The sequence below is a fragment of the Panthera leo genome, chromosome A1 (assembly GCF_018350215.1).
Source record: "Panthera leo isolate Ple1 chromosome A1, P.leo_Ple1_pat1.1, whole genome shotgun sequence".
Classification (NCBI taxonomy): Eukaryota; Metazoa; Chordata; class Mammalia; order Carnivora; family Felidae; genus Panthera; species Panthera leo.
This window is the reverse complement of record NC_056679.1, coordinates 129,446,018-129,464,492: the sequence shown is the minus strand read 5'-3', so window position 1 is coordinate 129,464,492 and position 18,475 is coordinate 129,446,018. Positions and strand designations below refer to the sequence as shown.

Sequence of the window (18,475 nt, the reverse complement as noted above, 5' to 3'; positions counted from 1 at the left end):
GTTCACTACCTCATCATACAGAGGCAGCCGGGCACAGGGTTGATGGGAAGCTCAGTGTCTGAAATGAGGCCAGTTGGCTCTGCCATAAACTCAGGCAAGCTCCTGACCCTCTGCGAACCAGTTTCCTCATCTATAAAATGATGAAACAATAACACTTAGCACATAGAGCTGTTGGGATAATATATAAAAATGGTTAACGCAGTGCCTGGCAGATAATGATTATGGAGTGTGACCATCTTCTTCTTTCCAGAACTTGCTGAGTAGAGCCCAGTGTGTGGATTCGACACACAGGAAAAACAGAAATGCTTCCTGCTCTCTAGAAGCTTCTTGTCAGAACCAAAGTGGACAGATATGGTGGTAGTTAGAGTCTATATCAGGCAGTGAATTGTCTAAGTGACTTGGCCAGATCTAGCTGAGAAGCCCAAGCGACAGTTTATTATGGAACTGAGGCTGTACGTACATTTGGAAGGGAAGCCACGTTGAGGTCTAACATTTACCCCGAGGCGACTCACTTGGCCATTTGCTGACTGGATTGATTTCCAGAGGATCGGAAAGCTCTGTTTTAATACATTCCAGCCAGTTTTCAGCCTACACAATGATTACAATCAGATCCAAACCAGTTTGAGCAGAATTTGCCAGTAAAATGTCGTAAGACGGCAGAGCGAATTCTTTATTACTTCAATAAATCTAAACATACAGCAACTACAGTTTTAACAACAACCCGTTGTGTTGGTGTAATTTTAACACAAATAGCAATTGAGTGTGTCTGGTATGATGTGTTCCCACAATTTTGAGGTCACCCTGCTGACTGAGCAGAATCCCCTCCCCTCCCCCCCCATTCCCACCCCCACCACTGATAGTTACTGAGGGTCTCCTTCATAACCACTTGGCTATTTGACCAGGTAGAGATGCCAGCTCTTGCTGGTGTCACTGTCCTTCCTTTCTGAGGACCAGGAGAGCAATCCCCAGACACCATCCAGCTGGGCAATTTCCTGGCCGAGTGGAGAAGCTCCTGGGTGCTGGATGTGGAGGCCGAGCTTCCAGCCGTTATAAGTCCCTGCTCACACTCCAGCTCTGGTAAGCCAGTCTCTCAGAAAAGGCAAAGAATGGAAGATTCCCGTGAACCTCAGGCCGAGGCCAGGCCATCCCGTAGGGTGCCGTGCAATCCTGTTCTCTTCTAGAAATTTGGTACATTCTCATTTCTGTGCAATTAAAAATTACATATTCAGTAGGTATACTAGTCAGAGCCTTTTAACATAATAGCAGTCAATCTCTACGTATCTACTGTGAATCCACTATGTCAAGTATCGTGGGAGGACCTTTTGGTTATCCTCTGAAGCAGGTCACTTGTAATACATGTTTTGTGTTTTCTTCCAGCATGATCTTTCCCACTTTAGGTGCCTCACCGATTTCACAATACTTTCAGCATGTTATATTTTAAGGTTTTCTTTGTTTCACTTTCCTTTTTTCTTCTTTCATATTCGATAGTTCTTTCATGCAGGGGAAAGAAAATAATAAACAGTCATCTGATAAATGCAACTAAAGCACAATAACAATTGAGTCCTTCTGGTTAAATGAAAGTTTCTAATAAGAATTTCCTATTCACTCCACTCTACTGTAAATAGTTGATTAATTCTATTCCCAGCCATTAGGGGAAAGTTAACTAATGTTTATTGAACACCTACTATGTGCTTTATAGACATAATTTCACTTGGACTTGGTTATTATAGTCATCACAGATTTGCACTTTTTTTTTTTTTAGTTTTCAGGAAGTTGAAGTTCACATTTCCCTGAACACACCCACAATAGCACAGCAGAACAAATGACCTACCTGATGGGTGCCTTAATACCTGACCTTCACCAGGGCAGTATTCTCCTATGGAATCCTGCATTTTTATATACTGGCTACTCAGTAAGAGTTGTTGAATTGAATAGATAATCTTGTTTAAATCTTTATATCTACTCATCTCTATGTACAATGATGTAAAGAAATCTTATGAAAAAAAGCTAAGTTAACATTAAAAATTATTCAAAATGTATACAAATGTTTTCGAGTGATTTCTGACATTTAGATCTGTCTTTGCCCAATATTTGGATGTCTTGATAAGAAAACAAGAACTAAACCAATATTTGAGATTCTCAAAAGATCAAGTGATAGGTTAACTCATTTTGAATGCTATTTTGGCTTCAGAAAACTCCACGTGCAAAAGTAAAAATTAAATATTGGCAAAGGCTCCCCGTGCGTAAGTGAGCACAGTCAACTCAAGTTTTGCACTCCATGCAACGTCAGTCAGTCTTGCTTTGTATACGTGATGGGCCCACGTCACATGACATCACACGTATGGAAGAAAATCAAATGTTTGATCATTCACCCAAAATTAATTTACTGAAAATCCATTGCAGGTATATCTGTAGACTACCATCTGGGGAATACAAAGGATTAATAAGATAGGGTCCCTCTCCTCTTGGAGAGAGAAGATTGGCACAGTTAAAAAATATATATAAAGGAATACAAAAGTAGGATCCAACTCAATTTATTTATTATCTGATTGAAAACCATTAAAACTTAATTCAACAAATCCTTTTTGTGCACTAAGTACATACAGGGCTTAGTCATCTTTCAACTTTGAACATCCGTTCCTACCAAATGCTTGGCAATCAGCAGGGAAACAATACACTATGAATGTACGAATAAATGAATCTTACTGTATGGAAAAAGCTTACGAGGGAGTAAACAGGGAAGATGAATATATAAAGAACTGTAACGTTCACTAGCAAATGATCACAATTCAGTGTTATGAAAGTGTACAAGTGGAGAAATCACAAGGCTGAAAATTAGCCATATAGGTTCAGTGCCAGATAATGTAATTGTAGTGAATTCTAGGGCAATGGTTGAGGGTGAGGATGTAAAGTTGAGCTGAGGCATACAGTGAAGGCCTATCCTAGGCAAGGGGAGCCATAATGGGGTTTAAAAACAGAACAGTCTAATTGAGCTATGCAGTGTTAAGAGTAAGTCAGAAAGTTGGGTCAAGCAGATTGGGGTGGGAAGAAAACAGAGGTAGGAACATGGTTGAGGAGGGTCTCTAACAATTGTATACAGATAATAAGAAATAAGAGGTTGAACTAAAGTGGACAGTAGGATAAAGAAAAGAAGTAATTTTTCAAATATGTAACAAAACCAACTCTTTGCTCTCTAGAAGCTTCTGGTCAAAACCAGGTTATAGGTTTCACTTCCTGAGTGTATATGAAGCATTGGGATGAGGGATGGAGAATAAATCTAAATTTGAGGCTGAGAAGAACATAGCTGCTTTATGTTGTCTGTTAAAGATTAGAACTTTATAGTAATTTAGGGAAACGAGATTTCACTCCTAGCTGGAGAAGCAGGGACGGTGAGGATTTGGGGCATACACTGAGCTGGATAGAAAGACAAGAACAGTATTGTTCAGAACAGTGAGGAACAACAGGCAAAGCTCTGTTTACATATCTGTTATTAACAGCAATTATTTAATCTGAGACCTCTTGAGTTTATTGAGGCAATTATTTAGATGTTAGGTCTACACAATGCCAAACACTGGAATATTTTGTAATAACCCAATAAATTACAAGGATTTTGTTTGTTTGTTTGTTTCATTTTGTTTTTAATCTATGAGATCATGTAGTAACAGATTCAGCATTTGGCTAGTTTTTTCATATTAAGGTTTTTAATCTCTTGGAAGATCCATCCAAGCCAGAGAGTATATTAAATGCCATCAATTTAGCCAGAATGTCATAAGGAGATCATAAATTACATAAGGATATGTATTTTGGAAAATGTTATTTTCCAAGTGAAATTTTTGTTTGTCAGGAAAATTAAGATCTACAAAACAAAAGAGACAAAAAATCATTTTGTTCATTTTGGAAGTAAGTCACAAAATTCTAAATTATTTCTAAAGGAGAGAGGCATCTTTATAAAGTGAGGGAAATAAATGGAAGAATAATTAAATAAAAAAAGTGGTGAATCCTCTCTGTTTCATTCTCAATTGACAAAGGGTCAATTCTGGGAAAAAAATTAAAATTATTTTGTATCAGCAAGATCAATTTTGGCAACACACCATCTTTGAGATTAGTAGTAACATGGCATTCCTGATTTTTAAATATTTTGTTTAATGTTACGACTCAAATTTTACTGTTTTGGTCACGAATCACTTTGGGGAGCTGATAAAAACTGTATACACTGTCCTCCAGAGAACCTACAACTTCAAATAAACAAAGAATGGTTGCATAAACAGACTCCAAGTTGACATCCTCTGCTACCCATTTCATTCTTGAAAATAGCAGCTCAAACAAAGCTCCTATTTGCAATTGCTAGATGAATGGAAATATGGCTTTGAAGGATTTACCACTCCAGTGGTATTTGGTCCTTGGTTCTGTTTGAAATCATGATAATAATAATTCTCCTAATCCTTCACATTCTTTAGAGAAGCTTTCATTCTTTATAAAAGCTGTTTGGGCCTGAGATGTGAGGTAAATCTACATCCAATGACCCATACACACAACTGGACCCAATTCCATCTGCCAGGATCCCATGGTGGAGTGGGCCTGGTGCCCAGCCCTGGAGCCACAGTCCCCAGCCGTTCTCAGTGGCCTGTTGGTGGTGAAGCAAGGTCTCAGGAACACCACCGGATACCTAATATTTTTGAAAAAAACACAGTGACATGTGTCAGACAGCATGAGAACCACTGGCCCGAGGTAGTTCATAGTTTCTATGTTAGATCAGACTACATCTTTTTCAGTGACATCATATCCTTGTGAAGCCGGATAGGGCAGTAGCTGTGTGAAAAGCAAGCACTGCATGAAAATCAGGGCAGAGTAGGAAATGACGGTGGGGACTTCCAATTGGAGTCTAAGATTTAAGAAGCTGTGCAATACCTAATAAGGATACATATCTCGTTGGCAAGTAATTATCATTGTTTTGAAATGGAATAAAAATCTTAATATTTCCCTTCAATGTGTATGTATTATTTTTTCTCAAAAAGCTGCTGAGTTGTTAGGACATAAATATTTATGGTTTTTTGGACCTAACTATTGAATAAGCGAAACTATTAGGTATTTCTATGGGCCTATGGGCATCCTGAAAAATTGCTGACACATCAAGGGCATTGTGAACTGAAAGTGTGGGAAAGACTGTCCTACAGGGGAACTAACTTAGATAAAACCCAGTCCCTGCTTTGTAGCTGCTCAGAGAGATATAGGTCCTACAATCAGTCATTCAGGATATTTGCCATAACAAGAATATAGACAAAATTCAAAGAGCTAAGAAATCCCAGATGCCATTCTGTTAGAGGCAGGAGAGACAACATGAGGTGGCATTTGAGTTTAACCTTAAAAGACAGTGAGACTTTAATAGGTGAGAAAAAGAGGAAGAACATTCTTCTAGAAGGGAACAGCATGAGCAATGGCACAGAGGCATAAAATAAACACCTTGTTTGGCTGGAAAGAATAAGGGTAAGGAGTGGAAGAGCTGCAAATTTTTACCTTGGATGATAGCAAGGCAAAGGAAGCTTCCAGGCAATTGTGCCTTAGAAAGCTAAATATTACAGTGATATGAAAGGTGGGTTGGAGACAGGAAGTTAGGGGGGGAATATATTGAAGACGACTATCATTTCCAGCTTGGATTAAACCTCTTGTTTGCACAAACTGTGCTTTATTAATCTATGTATGGATATTACCCGGGACAAGCCGGATAATTTGAGACACTGAATAAACTTTGGAATTTGAGGTACCTGGCAAGACAGGGAAATAGCTCATGGTAACTACGGGGAAATATCCTATGGCACAGTAGAGAGGTCAAACTTGCCATGTCAATTTGGAAATCATCCACCTAGAAATGAGAGAAGGAACTGACAAAATAAAATTTCACAGGGAGCAAATAGAGATTAAAGAGAGAAGCCCAGTGACAGATCCCTGGGGAACATCCGCCCCTGGGAAATGAGGATGAGCTGCCAGCAGAAGAGACAGGGAAGGATGGAGGGGCATTGACGGGGTGAGAACCAGAGGGAGCGCTGGCCCGGGAAAAAAGCAGGGCAGACTTTCAGGATGGAGACAATAGTCTATAATATCTAAGGGAGGGGGACATCCTGCAAGGGAGCTACTGGATATGGTTCATCAACAGGTCCTTAATGCCTTCATGGAGGACAGGTTCAGAAAGATTTAGAGGTGAAAGTCGGACTGTGGTGGATATGATCAGAGAGGCCCTTCTGGAGAAACTCGGGGGGTGAAATGGATCTGAAATAGGAGGATTAGGTGAAAAGAAGTTTGTGGAGGGAGCCTGGGTGGCTTGGTCGGTTAAGCATCTGACTTTGGCTCAGGTCATGATATCATGAACCGTGAGTTCAAGCCCCAGGTTGGGCTCTGTGCTGACAGCTCAGAGCCTGCAGCCTGCTTTGGATTCTGGGTCTCCCTCTCTCTCCTCCCCTCCCCTGCTCGTGCTCTGTCTCTCTCTCAAAAATAAATAAATACTAAAAAAAAATTAAAAAGAAAAAGAAAAGAAGTGTGTGGGAAGATAGTTTGAGGACAGGAGTAGCCTGCAGGGAGAATGCAGTGGAGAGGAATAGAACACAATCAGGTCTGTGTTCAAGAGAAGAGATCATTCCAGTTTCCAGTGAGAGGGAGGGAGTGGGATTAAAAATATGATCAGTTTCTTCTCTCATCCTCCCTTTCTTTCTTCCCTTCCTTTCAATTCCTCTTACTCAGAGCCAGAGCAGGGTGAGGAGGGTGACCAAGCAGGGGTGGATGAGAGCAGCGTGCACATGGCAGGGAGTAGAAGGGAGGGCACTGGACAGGTGAGGCAGCTGTCCATGCAGGAGTAGAAGCAGGGTAAGGAGTCCGGCGGAGCAGAGTGGGGTGCAGAGGGGAGACACTGATGCCATGGGGTATTTCTTATGTACAAGAAGACTGACCAAGTAAGTAAACATGTGAAGAATAAGGGGGGCTGAATTGCTCACCGCTGAAGAAGGGAATCACAAGTATGAAAGGAGAGAAACCTAGAATGAACTCTGGTTTGGGATTGGAAATGAAGATACCGGTGTAAGCTTATGGATTCTGATCTATGTAATTATAAAGAGAAGTAAACATACACACAAGTGCAGGCATGTATAATACAACACACACACATTTCCCTAGCTTTGTCTGCTAAGAGGGTTGAAAAGGCCTGGCAACAGCAATGAACACACCTAGTACAAACATGACTTTTAACTAGCATTCTTAGCTAAAAGAAACCAGGAGAGATGGATGATTCCAGGGTTGGGCACCGAGAAGTACAAGATGAATCCGGCATTTCTTTTTGACTCTGAAGATAAGGAAGCACTCATGGGAGGCAGGTCAAAAGGACGCCGAAGCCAGCCTGAAGTGGCTTCCACTGGCCAAAAGGGTGACGAGCTGAGACCAACAGAATGCCAATAGAAGGTTATGCCCATTGACTAAAATAGGGTATCATGAGTCCATACAAACAAATTAGTTGATTGAGAGTTTGCTAAGGAACAGGATATTGACCTAGCTGGAAAGGACCTCCCACAAGGCATTTTTTAACCACAAAGGAGCAAGGAGGAACTTTACAAAGAGGAGGCTGGGCGACACCACTTGACTCCAGTCCAAGTGAACATCATCAGTAACAGGTCAAACTGCAATCATGGGCCACCTGAGAGGTGGCAACGGGGACCCAACATCGCTCCTGGGTTATTCCTGCTAGAGATGCTTACGTTGAATCTAATCATCAGGAAACATCCGATGAACTCGAATTGAGGGACCGTCTGCAAAATAACCTACCTGTAATCTTCAAATATGTCATGAAAGTTAAGGAAAGACTATGGAAGTGTTCCAGACTGAAAGAGTCTCAGTATATTTTGTGCATAAAAGCAAGTCATAGAATAATAGAGTTTAATACTATTTAAATATAGTTTAAAACACTGCAGGGGCACCTGGGTGGCTCAGTCGGTTGAGTGTCTGACTTTGGCTCAGGTCATGATCTCACTGTTGGTTGGTTTGAGCTCCACATTGGGCTCTGTGCTGACAGCTTAGAGCCTGCTTCGGATTCTGTGTCTCCCTCTCTCTCCATCCGTCCTCCACTCACTCTCTCTCTGTCTCTCTCTCTTTGAAAAATAAATTAACATTACAAAATTAAAAAACCACTAAAACAGTATTATATATTTTTTAAGGAAGCACAAATATGTAGCAACATGCTAAAAGCATGCATTGAAATGACAGTGTTTATCTTTTTGCGGGGGAGGAATATAGAGAATGAGTTTGAGGAGGGTGTCCACAGCGTGGCCTTGGTTATCGATTGCTGCAATTAACAGACTGTCCCAAAAAAGAGTGGCTTTAAAGCCACAGCTATGTATTTGCTCATGACTCTATGGGTTGGCCGTTGGGCAAGGCTCACTTGGTGTGGGTCATCTCTCCTCTACATAGTGTCAACAGTGCTTGCTCATAGCTCTTTGTCCAGTTGGCTTGTCAGCTGCAGCTGCCTGTCCAAGATGTCCTCACTCACAGCTCTGGGGCCTCAGCTTTGATGCCTGACCCTCTCTCTGTATGAGAGCTCTCTCCATGCACTCTCTCTCAAGGAGAGAGAGCCTGGGCTTGTTCACAAAGTGGCAGCATTCCAAGACGCTGAAAGAGGAAGCTGTGAGGTTTCTCTCTTAAGGCTAAGGCTCAGAAGCCATATAATGTCATTCCATTATATCCTATTGTCCGAAAAAGCCACAGGGCCAGCCCACAGTCAAGGGATGGAGAAATAGGTTCTTGCTGGGAGGAGATGCAAAGAACTTGCATTTCACTTTTTAACGTGCCACTTAAGAGCTCCCATTGGGTATATAATATTTTATTTATGCAAATATAGCAATATCTATACGATGTGATAATATTGAGTACTGGACATAGTTGTCTTTTACATTATTTCCTATACTTGGGCTTTGTGTATGAAATACTTCACAGTTTAGAAAAAGCAAATGAAATTAAAATGGTTCCAACTGACTTCTCCCCCTAGAGGCATCCCACACATGCAGTAGAGACTACAGCTTCTTTCATGCTCTTCGGGGCCCCAGATCTGTTCAAGTTCCTGCCCTCTCAGAACCTGACTGTTCAGCTGCCTTTGCAATTCTAGAATATAATCCATAGACTTAAAAAATACACTTTATGATAAAAAGCAAATTATACTTGGAGAACAATTTTTTGTGTGTAAGAGGAGAACACGGCTGAGTAGGAGTTGGAGCTTCTGGAACATGCACTTTAGGCATCTATTTATTGCCACTGATTTTCACTGAGACTGACAGACTCTTGGGCTAAACTCTGTCCATATATAATATTCAGAGATACACAGATAGAGGGTGAACTGGGGTAGCCCTGATGGGAGCCAGATTACAGAGTGAAAAGTGATGGAGGTCCCCGGATGAACAAGGACCGTAAGGGGAAAGGAATGACTGGTCAAGCACACAACAGCAGGGTTTGATTGTGGGATGAGGTCGTGGCTCCTGGCATGTATGCCTTCCAGTATTGAAAGTGACCCCAGGCCAGCCTGTGCATCAGAAAGAAAAGAGCCTCTGAGTATTGAAAGCGTTACTTTGCTAAAAGCTCTAATGTTTTTGAACCCAAGTGGTTGTGCTTGGGAGCCCCAAAAGATTTAATAAAGGAGTGTTTTCCTTCTCAATTTGTACGAGCTGTAGTGAAATTCTGACTTCAAAGCATTTTGATGCTTGCTTAGTATCATCAAGATGGGGTGGGGCAAATCCACCTTATGAATGACCTTGGGGCCAGCGGCCATGTGAAGAGAGCCCACAGACTCACAGTGTTTCCTCTGTGAAAATATAGGCCTGGGCTAGACAGTGTAGACTTGAGGGCTAACCGGCTAACAGGCCACTTTGTGAATACACATAAGCATGGCCTTGGGGTTTCCAGAAATATCTTAGGAGGAAGGCTTTTCAAAAAGCATCTTCTGATAGCAAAAGGGATGGGGCCTTGGGTCTACCAGCACTGAAGTTTCACTCTTAAAGGGATTTAAGAGTTGAGCCAACTCTCAATGGCTTCAGACTATGTATTTGTATTTCTTCAGCATTAATGCAACTAACATTTAGCATGTCTTTAATTACAAGAAGTTTATGGCATCTATATAGAACTCATTTCAGACTCTAAAGCCTCAGGACACTGTAAACATGTTTATAATGTGTTTTCTTTAAGCATTGAATTTACTCAGACTATTCCAGAGAACAAACTGCCCTACCAGCATTGGGTATTTACAGGCTCTAGAGAAAGAGACTTTTATTATCTGATGATTAATGGTGAGAATAATGACCACCAACTGCTAAGGTGGATCTGATACCTTTCCCTCTTCTTCCTTAGATCAACCTGTAATGAATCCCTAATTCTTCTATTGTGGCTTAGCTTTTGTATTAGTCAGGGTTCTCCACAGAAGCAGAACCAAAACAATTGTGTGTGTGTGTGTATGTGTGTGTACATATATTCATTCATTCATTCATTCATTCATTCATCGTAAGGCCTTACCTCACATGACTATGGACGCTGAGAAGCCCAAGGTCTCCAATCGGCAAGTTGGAGACCCAGAACTGATACCCTGAGTTTCAGTCTCGATCCCAAGACCCAAGAACCCTGAGAACCAATGGTGCAGTTCCATCCTGGAAGCCAGCAGGCTCGAGACCCAAGAAGAGCCAATATTTCGATTCAAGTCTGGAGGCCAGAACACACAGATGTCCCAGCAGCTCAAGGTGATTAGGCAAGAAAATTTCCCTCTTCACCGCAAGAGGGTCAAGCCTTTTAGGTCTATTCAGGCCTCCAACTGATTGGATGAAGCCCACCCACGTTAGGGAAGCCAACCTGCTTTATTCCGTCTACCAATTCAAATGTTAACCTCCTCCACAAACACCCTCACAGAAGCACCATGAGGTCAACTCCAGTCAACACATAAAGTTAACCATCACAGTTTTATTATGCATAAGATTCACAAGTTTTAAATGTGCAATTCAGTGGGTTTTGGCAAGTGCATAAGGCAGTGTAACCAACACCATGATCATAATACAGAACATTTTCATCAGCCCCAAAAGTTTCCTTGTGCCCTTGCCCCTGAGCCCCCAGCCCCTGGCAACCACAGAAATGCTTGCTATCACTATAGCTTTGCCTTCTCTAAAAGTTCATATAAATGGAACGACAAAAGATGGTTTTTTTTTTTATGTCTGGGCTTTTCACTTAGCATAATGCTTTCAAGATCCATCCATAATGTTTAGTATCTCCGTAGTTCATTCCATTTTATTGCTGAATAGTATTCCACTATATAGACGAACCACAATTGTTTACCTATTCACTCGGTGAAGGAAATTTAGGTTGTTTCGAGTTTCTTTCTTTCTTCCTTTCTTTATTCCTTCCTTCCTTCCTTTCTTTCTCTCTCTTTTTTTTTTTTTTTGGCAATTATTAAAAGAGCTGCTGTAAACATTTAGGTGTCCATTTTTGTGACAGCACAAGTTTTTATTTTTCTAAGTTAAGCACCCTGGAGTGGGACTGCTGGGTCTCCTAGGAAAATCTATGTGTACGTTTATAAGAAGGTGCCAAACTGTTTTCCAGAGGGGCTAAAGGATGTTACATTCCCACCTGCAATGTATGAGAGGTCTAGTCGCTACGTATATTCCTAATAAATAGTATTTCAGGACAACCATGGAAGGAAGTGTGAGGAGGAGCAGACGGAGAGAAACCCAACAGGAATTGGTTGTTCTAGAAATAAACTAAGCTCCTATCACTGCGAAAACTTTAGAGTTGAGATATTTGAGGCAAGAGAAGGAAAAAGGGTAATAAAAAGGCAATTATGACTTCAAAATGTAGGGGATATTTGTTGAAACAAAAACAATCACTGGCTATGAAAATGGCCTGTGGCAGAGAGAGTCGCAAGAAAAATAAACAAGTCTTATTTAGGAAACAAGACCTAATGAATGAAGATAGAGAAAAGCATTCAGTTCAGGACATTACCCGCCCTGTCTTTTGCGTAACTCTAACTGCAGTGTGTCCTTGTTATCTCTCCTCAGAGATTTATGTTCTTAATATTAATTAACTATTACTATACATACAAGACATAGATCTGTATGAGGGTGCCTAGCATAGTACAGCGTTTCTTAAACCTTAATATGCGTAGGAATCACCTGGGGACCTTGTTAAATGCAGCTTCTAGCTCAGCAGGTCTGGGCAGGGCCTGCACTTCTGTATTCTAAAGAGGTGGTAAGTGAGGACACTATTGCTGGCCTGCAGACTGCAGGTTAGTGGCTATGAGTAAAGACCCTGGAGCCAGAATCCACAAGTTCCAGTCCTCCCTGTACAATTTTCAGCCGCGTAAATCAGAGCACATTCCTTAACCTCTCTGCCTTAGTTTTCTCATCTGTAAAGTGGGGGCGATAGCAGTGCACAAGTATCTCACAGGGGTGCTGTGAGGATTCCACGAATTACTATGTGTCAAGCACTTAGATGAGCGCTGGACATACAGTAGGTGCTGGGTCATATTCCTCTAGCTTTCCAGTAGATTCCAATGGCCAAGGCAGCAGGATGCCTAACGGCTTTAAACCACGCTGATTGAGTGTGCAGTGCTTTACTTCCTCCTAGGTCCTGCGCCATACTCCTGGCAGTCACCAGTTCTCCTAGTGGTAATTAAGGGAGCCCCTTCACAGCCACTAGGCTGAGAGTGCCTTGGAAAAAGAAAACCCACTGAAAGGATTTCAAAGAGAGAGACTGACCATTCAGTGTGCTTTACCTGTCGGAAGTGTCAGCAGGTTCACCCCCTTGGGGAGACTGGGGCCTCCACACGATAGATATTCCTACATGCAGGACTAGGACGGTGCTCAGGCAGTGCATTTGAAAGAATTTCCAGCCTAACCCGAGGCCCGGCTGATAGCTAAGAGAGCTGCGCCCGCCCATGTGCCCTTCTCTCCAGGAGTGCCAGGCTGTCGCTCGGCCACACCAGCCAGTGAATAGACGCTCTATTGTTGTTTGCATCCTGCCCCTTTAATCTGCCTCCAGCACCCCTGTAGACATCCTAATTGGTCCTATGGATCCAGCCTTCTCTGGCCTGTCAGCTCAGCTCTGTGTTCATGGCCCGCTTTCATCTCCCTGCTCGCTTGGCACATTGCTCTATTCTCGTAGTTTCTGATGTTAAAATGCAGCTTGTAGAGCTTGGATGATCTTCATACCATTTCTGCCTCCCTGTTAGTAACTGTACTAGAAAAACAGCTGTTAATCTCAATTAGGTTTTGATTGCTAATTAGCAGCTACCTGTCAGGATCAAGCAGCCCTCATCCTGGTCCCTTCAGCTCCTTCTCATGCAACTGGTACGCTTGGTTTCCATGAGAACCGTTTAGCTAGATGCCTCCTCTCCCCAAACTGCCATCTCTTCTGTGGCTTTTGTAATGTCTCCCCGGTAAGCTCTGAGAGCCCTGGTCTATTCCCCTGCTTCCCGGTTTTCTTCATTTCGTTGTCCAGCCAGAGTTTCCAATGAAAGCCACTTTATCTCTACTGCCAGTGTAGGCTGGAATAGAAATCAGGTGATTAATAAGCCCATTCATTAAATTCAGGTTAAGAACCCATTCCTTAAGATTTCATCTTTCGACTTCTGGTTTCCAGTTCTGCATGGAAGAAGCTTGGCACTCCGTCCTAACAAGTAAAGGGCTGAACAAACTGAGAAGTCAACAACTTTTCTTCAACCCATATGAGAAGTATGGTTGTAGGGCAAATGGCAGCCCTTAAAAGTGGCGAGACTGACAGGCAAACAGAACCACCATCCACCAGAGCACAGCGTCTGCAGGAAGGAGCATGCAGGAGGAAAACTTGAACTACAGCTGACAAACCGGTGGACACTAAGTGAGGACAAACTCTGAGAGGGAAAAACTCTAGAAGGATCCAGTCTTTGCGGGGGCGGTGGGGGGGGGAGTCCCCACCCTTGAGAGAGTTTTACCTCCAGGAGTGTTACCAGGTCCTCACGGTGCACATCAGAGCAAAACCCCCACATGCTTCCCCAGTGAGAGGGGGAAAGGAACTATTTTGAACAATGTCAGAGCATTCTGTTCTTAACAATATCTGCCCACAGGAGAAACTATTTAACCACAGCCTCACGTGCTGGGCTTTTTCCAGAACCTAACCCAAAGGAAGGGAAATATCCAACTCTGGCCCCTTCTAGCCCTACTGTCCTACCTAAGGGGCAGGGGCCTGGGGTTCACCTGTGTGGGGTTCACAGTCCAGGATAGGCTCACTCGAACACGGAGATCTGCTAATAGGACTATAGAACACTTCTCTGTCCCCACACTTTACACGGCATTACTAATGGCTTACTCACAGCAGTTTCTTTCACCCAGCCCATTGTGTCTGGCTATCAGAAAAAAATTACAAGGCATAGTGAAAGGTGAAAAACACAGATTGAGGAGACAGAGCAAGCATTAGAACCAGACGCAGATAATGGCAGGGATGCTGGAATCATCAGACCAGGCAGGAATTTAAAACCACTACGATTAACATACGCAGGGCAAAGTAGACAGCATGTGAGAACAGATGGGCACTGTGAGCAGAGAGATGGAAATTCCAAGAAAGAACCAAAAAGAAATGTCAGAGATCAAAAACACTAACAGAAATGAAGAATGCCTTTGATGAGAGACTGGACAGGGCTGAGCAAAGAATCTCTGAGCTTTAGGATAGCTCAACAGAAATGACCACAACTGAAAACCAAAGAGAAAAAAGACTGAACAACAACAACAACAACAACAACAAAATCCAGAACAGAGTGGCCAGGAACTATAAGACACTAGACATCAACAAAGGGTATAATGTGAGTAATGGGAGGAACAGAAGGAGAAGACAGAAAGGAATAGAAGAAACATTTGAAATCATGATGACTGAGAACTTCCCAAATTAATGTCAGAAAGTAAAGCACATATCCAGGAAGCTCAGAGAACACCCAGTGGGATATGTGCCAGGAAAACGGCTCCTACTGTATACACACACACTGTGCATGTGCTCCCTGGCTGCTGTTGTGCCACTGTGGCAGAGCTGAGTAGCTGGGACAGAGAACTGATGTGCAAAGCCAAAAGCATTTACTATCTGACTCTCTATAGAAAACAATGGCTACTCTAAGCCGAAGGCAAATTTTCCAAAGCTGTATGGCACGCTTGTCTGCCTGTTGATGAGTAAGAGTTCTGAATATAGGTGAGTGCAGTGGACAAGATGGGGACAGATGGCGAGGGATATTTTGACTTCCAGATGAGGAGGCTCAGTTTCTACCTGGTGGCAGTGACTTGTCTGGGGTGCATGCCTGCTTCCTCAGCTCCACGACAACTCTTAAGAGTCCCCCTTGTCAGAACAACCACTTCAGAGAGCCATGTTGTATATAAATCACTCTGGGGAGAAAAATCTCTTCCTCCTCTCTCTGCTAGCATTAAGGGGGTATGAAATTCTCAGTCTCTGCTCCACTTTCCCTACTGCCCCCACGCTGACATTAGGCACTTTCCCTACACAAAAAGTTGTCCTCAATGTTATCGGCAGTAAAGAGGGGGTTCTATGGGCCCAGCTGCTAGGAATGTAGACCATTATGTAATTATCCTGCTGATTATCCCTTTAACATCTGTGTTTGTCCATGGAGTTTTCCTAGAACAGTTTTTTTTTTTTTTTTAATGTTTATTGTTTTTGAGAGACAGAGAGAGACAGTGAGAGCAGGGGTGGGGCAGAGAGAGAGAGAGACACAGAATCTGAAGCAGGCTCCAGGCTCTGAGCTGACAGCACATAGCTCAATGTGGGGCTTGAACTCATGAACCGTGAGATCATGACCTGAGCCAAAGTTGGACACTTAACTGACTGAGCCACCCAGGAGCCCTCCTAGAAAAGGAGTTCTTGAATGCTATGTGTATCAGAACCACCTGGAAGGCATGTTAAAATCCAGATGGTTGGGACCCACCCCACAAATTTCTAACTCTGTAGGTCTGCACTGAGACTTAGGAATTTGCATTTTTAATAAGTTCCCAGGAGCTTCTGCTGCTGGTCGGGGGACCATCCTCAAGAATGCCTGCTTTAGGGCTTTATTGGGGAGAATAGTTCTTATCTTAGGAAGACCTTTCCTTTGTTGCTTTGGACTATAGTTTCTCTACTTTCTATCTTCCAGAGCTTTATCACTTTCTGGTAACAGTACTTACTTTATTTGTTTGTTTTACGTAGGATTTGATTCTTTCAGTCTATTCTTTCTTATCTATTTCATGGGCACTGAGGACAAGAGAGGAGACAGACACATATGCTACATCTTCTATTGTGATTTACTTTCCTTATGATTTCTTCTGATTCATTTATGCTGAAAGAGTACTTCTCATTCTATATTTACCTCTAGCATTTAATAGGTCAAAGGTCACCCACTGCAATTTATTTTAGAGTGGTAATTTGACTGTGTTCTTCCAAATAGTTGACCATCGGTTCCAGGGCCACTTATTCAATAATGGTTCCTTTTTTCACTGATTTGTGATGCCACCTTTAATATATACTAAGCTCGCATCTATACTGGGGTCGATTTCTGGGCTATCAAATCCATTACATTGATCCATCTGCCAATTCTGTTGTCAGTAGCGCACTGCTTTAATTATTGGAGTTGCGTTATCTGGTAAGGCAGATTCTCTTTCATTAGTCTTTACTTTCAATATATTCTTGATTATTTTGGCCCTTCGTCTTTAAAATTACTGTATCACACTCACTTCTCCCCATTTATCTTGGGTTTTTATGAGGATTTCATAAATCTACTAAGTATTTTGTGTAAGACTGACATTACTTTTTCAACACAAAACCATTATATTAAGCTATTTATTCGACTTCTTTTATAGATGTCAAACTTTTGTACTCTTCTGCAAATAGGTCACATATTTTTCTAGGTGTTTTATCTTTTTGTTGAAATTATGAAATAGGACTTTATTTTCCATTACAGTTTCTTGTTCCCATTTGGATACAGTTTTGGGGTGGAGTAGAGGGAAGGCTGGCAAGAAGGCCCTTTTTGTAATAAAAGAATTCAACATGATTGGGAGTTTTGGCTCTTGAAAGTGGGTATTTATTTTGGATTTCAGTATATTTGAATTAATGGCAATGCTTGGTGGTTCTTGACTTAAAACCCATAATAATATGCTTGCATTAGGCTGAATTTTTTCAATAAAACAAAGAGAATGTTAAAAATCGAATAATAACAGAAATGTAATTCACAGTTAAGTTTGCCCACCAGTAGGCAGGGACAATGGAGTGCATCAAGCATACAATTAAGCAGATACACTCTTTTTCATTTCATCCAAGGCCAGTTCATTCAGTGCTTGAATAGCGCTAGAATATGTCAGCCCCTTAACAATATTTTTTAATTTAGTTGATATTCCCAAATGATCTCTCCACTTTTGGACGATGTTTTGCATATTGCCTTTAGTTCACAAACGAGAATGTATTGTTCAGGTAATAAAATCTTACCCTGGCATTAAAGTTCAACTAGGCATGCTCTGGAGATGTGCTAACCTGAAAATACAGCTTTATAATATTGGGGGTTATTGCAAACTTAAAGAAAAGATTATCTTAGAACAAAAGCTTACTTAAAGCACTAAAAGCCAGAAGTAGAAAGAAAGAAATCCCAAAGCCTAAAGTAGTCATCAAATCTATACTAGTTCATCCGATATAAGACACCACATTTTAAGACACAATATTATCCTATGTATTGCAAAGAAGAAAGAAGATTCTACGAATAAACTATGCTGTACTATAGACTGTAAGACTGATTACAGTTTTAGAGATTTTAAAATTGGGTTGGGGAGTGTGGTTCTTAGAATCAATTATATATGTTAGGGTGTTTCAGACTAGCAGAAATCTGATTCAGAAATCACATCCCTGGAAGCTGAAAGGAAGTGGCAGCTTCAAGAAGGGGCTGATCCAGCAGCTTAATACTGTCATTAAAGACTCACTATCCCATCACAGGATCAATTTCATTCTCTAAGGCTGCTTCCCCTTATAGGCAAAACACAGATGCCAGCAGAAAATGGACTGCAGAATTCTATGTTCACACTGAGTCAAAGAAAGAGGATTATTTCTGAAAAATTAAAAAGAAATTTCCCAGACATCCCTAACTTCTCACTGTTTTCTCAGTAGTCCAACTCCAGAGTCACCTACCCTGTACCCATAGTATTCTGTGACCTGTGCTGCCCAACATGATAATGACTCACTGTTATGGTCACCTTGAGAGGCAAATGAACCCTCACCCAAAATTTGGTTTGGATGTCAAAGCTGATGATGCCATATATACACCAGGAGGATATGAAAGGTTTGATAGCTTACATAATTCAGGTCTCTCTCGAGAGCACAGCAGCCCTTTCAAGCAGGTTCAAAATAGTTCAAGAGAGCAGGGAAAGGGGGCTGGCCCGGTTCTTTATTATAGTCATGGGTGGGACCAGTAAGAGAGTTCCTGGGTGCA

The 18,475-nt window shown here is 41.9% G+C and overlaps 1 long non-coding RNA gene across 2 annotated transcripts in view; it reads right to left on the bottom strand.

Moving 5' to 3' along the window:
* Positions 1 to 355: 355 nt before the first annotated feature.
* The window catches only part of LOC122220447, a 31,195-nt gene continuing 13,075 nt past the window's right edge, over positions 356 to 18,475 (bottom strand). For both annotated transcript variants that reach the window (XR_006202853.1, XR_006202857.1), the window contains one exon: positions 356 to 1,490. This is a non-coding gene — a long non-coding RNA (uncharacterized LOC122220447). The remainder of the gene's footprint in view (positions 1,491 to 18,475) is intronic.